General features: G+C 49.8%; 1 pseudogene; it reads right to left on the bottom strand.

The window, feature by feature from the left end:
- Positions 1-1955: 1955 nt before the first annotated feature.
- LOC108287336 lies at positions 1956-3044 on the bottom strand (annotated as a pseudogene).
- Between the last annotated feature and the right edge of the window lie 216 nt (positions 3045-3260).

The following is a 3260-nucleotide window of genomic DNA, read 5'->3' as shown; positions in this document are numbered from 1 at the left end:
GGTTCAAGTGATTCTCCTGCCTCAGCCTCCCAAGTAGCTGGGACTACAGGTGCCTGCCATCACACCCGGCTAATTTTTGTATTTTTAGTAGAGATGGGGTTTCACCATGTTGGTCAGTCTGGTCTCGAACTCCTGACCTCATGTGATCCACCTGCCTCGGTCTCTCAAAGTGCTGGGATTGCAGGTGTGAGCCACTGCGCCCGGCTGGAATTTCTTTCTTTCTTTCTTTCTTTTTTTTTTTTTTTTAAAGAATGCTGAATATAGACCCTCAATCTTTTCTGGCTTGTATGGTTTCTGCTGAAAGGCCTGCTATTAGCCTAATGGTGTTTCCTTTGTAGGTGACCTGCCGTTTCTTTCCAGCTGCCTTTAAAACTTTTTCTTTCATTTCGACCTTAGAAAATCTGATGACTATGTGTCTTGGGGATAGTCATGTTGTATACTGTAGTGTCTTGCAGGGGTTCTCTGCATTTCCTGCATTTGAATGTTGGCCTCTAGTAAGGTTGGGGAAATTTTCATGGGCAAAATCCTCAAATATGTTTTCCAAGTAGCTTGCTTTCTCTCCTCTTTCAGGGATGCCAGTGAATGGTAGATCTGCTCTCTTTACATAACTTATATTTCTTGGAGGTTTTGTTCATACTTTTAAATTCTTTTTTCTTTATTTTTGTCTGAATTATTTTGGAGAACTGGTGTTCAAGCTCTGAGAGCGTTTCCTCAGTTTGGTCTATTCTGCTATTAATACTTGAGATTGTATTATTACATTCTTGAAATGAGTTTTTTAGGTTTATCAGATCAATTTATTTTTTCTTAAAATGGCTGTTTCATCTTTCAGCTCCTGTAGCATGCTATTGGATTACTTAGATTCTTTGGATAGGGTTTCAACTTTCTACTGAATCTCAATGATCTTCATTCCTATCCATCTTCCGAATTCGAGTGTGTCATTTCAGCCACTGCAGCCTGGCTGGGGACCATTGCTAGGGAATTAGCGTGGTGGTGTGGAGGTAAGAAGACACTCTGATGTTTTGAGTTGCCGGAGTTCTTGCGCTGGTTCTTTCTCACCCATGTGGGCTGATGTTCCTTCAGTTTTTGAAGTTGCTGTCCTTTGGATAGGGTTTTTCGCCTTTATCTTCTTTGATGACTTTGGTTTGATTGTGGTATATGGTGGGTTTGGTTGACTTGATTCATTTCTGGAAGATTTTAGGGGGCCCAGGCTCAGGTCCCTACTCCTGGGCTGCACGCTGGTACTGGGCCCCCGGCTAGGCTCTCTGAATGCTCAAGGTTAGGAATCTACTCTGGTGGAGGGGCTGAGGTGTTCCCACTCTGCTGGCCACAGCACTGTGTTGGAAGGTGCCAGCCAAAGTGCTTGGTCAGGGCGTTGTCAGTGAGATCTGTGCGTACTCACACATGCCAGCAGCTGCAGCAGCTGGGGGGGATAGGGCACTGGCAGCCGTGGGGTTGGTGGTGTTGTGCTTGCACTTGTGCTGGAGGTGGTGGCAGCTGGGATGGGGTGCTGGTGGAGGTAGGGTTGTCAGCATTCCTGAGCATGTTATAAAATTTTTAAATTTTTGTCCCAATTTTTTTTAAATCACAGAAATTTTTATTGGAAAAAAATGAGCTGCAGCAAAGTGACACTCAGTGAATGCGGCCAAATGGGTGAGGTGAGGTTACAGGTGGGCACCAAGGGCTGGCCCAAGACTGGAGCTCATGACCTCTGGGGCTTCTGGCCATGGGCCCTTTGGGCTGGAGTATGTAGGCTCAGTAGAAGTACAAAAGAGCAACCGCCTTGCTTCATTTGGGCAAGGCGATTGCTCTTTGCAGCAGGCCCTGTGCTGTCTAGTCCAGCCACAGCATGGGCAGCAAAAGCCTACGGGGGTGAGTGAACACCAACAGGCAGGAGCCAAAGGGCCAGGCAGGTGTGGCCTTGGGCAGCACTGAGACTCTGGTAGCACCAGGGTCTGGCCAGCAGCTGGGGAGGCCTCAGGGCCTCTAAGGTGGGCAGGTCGTGGCATTGGTTGAAGCTGGATAAAGCTGGGGCGTCTGCTCCTCCTCATCACATACAAATCACCGGGACCCTGTCCTCCATGGTCTGGTTTCTTCAGCCCCACCCTCACTGCCTCCGCCTCTTTCTTTCTCCTCCTCCTCCTCCCCCAGGTCCATGTGCAGCTCATTGCCTGCCTCTGAGGGTTTGTAGGTGGGGCAGCAAATGAAGTGGTGGCTGAAGAAGATGATTTGCTTGAGCTCTTTGCTGTAGAGGAAGTAGTTGAAGGACCAGAGGGTATCATCTTCCCTGAAGGCGTCTGAGTCCAAGTCTGGGTTATAGCTGTAGGTGTCTCATGAGGCCAGACAGATCTCCCTGTCCACCGCTCCGCAGCTGTGTCTTCAGGGCCTTGATGTCTCCCCACGCAGCTGAGAACAGACTGCAATTGACTGCATTCACCACCCAGCTGAGGCTGGGCTTCCAGCTGAACCCATGGCTGCGGGCTGTGCTGAGGTCATAGTCAGGCCTGAAAGGACTCACTGAGCATGGCAATCAAGTGGAAGGGAGCCTTGCAATTGTACTCGTCCCTGGAGGGCCCTCTTCCTTGCCACCTTGGTTCTTGCTCAGGCTCCTGGGGCTGAGGCCTGAAGTCTGGGGCGGGGAGAGGGTCTTCAGTACGCCCTCACGGCAGAACAGCTTACACCGGTGTTTGTCGTCTCCTGCTGTCTGACGTGAGTAGCTCTCAATCCTTCCAATAATGTGGGTATCTTTGCTCTCTACAGTTAGCTGCAAGTTGATGGCTTCAAAGCTGGAGTTCTCCAACAGCTTCCTGTCTCAGGGAGGGAGCTCCATGCTTGAGAGGGGGCACTGCTGCCTGCCTGGTGGGGCTAAATCAGGCCTGGCTGGGTCATTGGCACTGGTGCATAAGCAGGGCAGGCTCCACACAGTGTGGGCACCTCAGCACCAGAGGGTGGCACCGTGGCCTCCACATGGGCCACACTGTATCTGGGCCCTGCCCTTCTGGCCCATCCAGGTGGTCACTAAGACACAGCCTTGCCCCACTGCACATCGCCTGCTTTAGCCACCAACATGCCACTGACTGCAGATGGCCTTGGTCAGCCAGCAACCTCCACCTGCCTCCCCAATCAATGTCTATCAGTCAAAATTCCTAGAACTAAAAGAAATTTAACTACTTCAACTTAAAAATATTTGCTTTTATCTACCTGCCTATGAAAATGTTAATATATGTGAAATCTGAGTGACAGGTATATGACAATTCTTCAAC

The sequence above is a fragment of the Cebus imitator genome, unplaced genomic scaffold, assembly GCF_001604975.1.
Source record: "Cebus imitator isolate Cc_AM_T3 unplaced genomic scaffold, Cebus_imitator-1.0 Scaffold340, whole genome shotgun sequence".
Taxonomy (NCBI): Eukaryota; Metazoa; Chordata; class Mammalia; order Primates; family Cebidae; genus Cebus; species Cebus imitator.
This window is presented reverse-complemented; position numbering and strand designations above follow the sequence as displayed.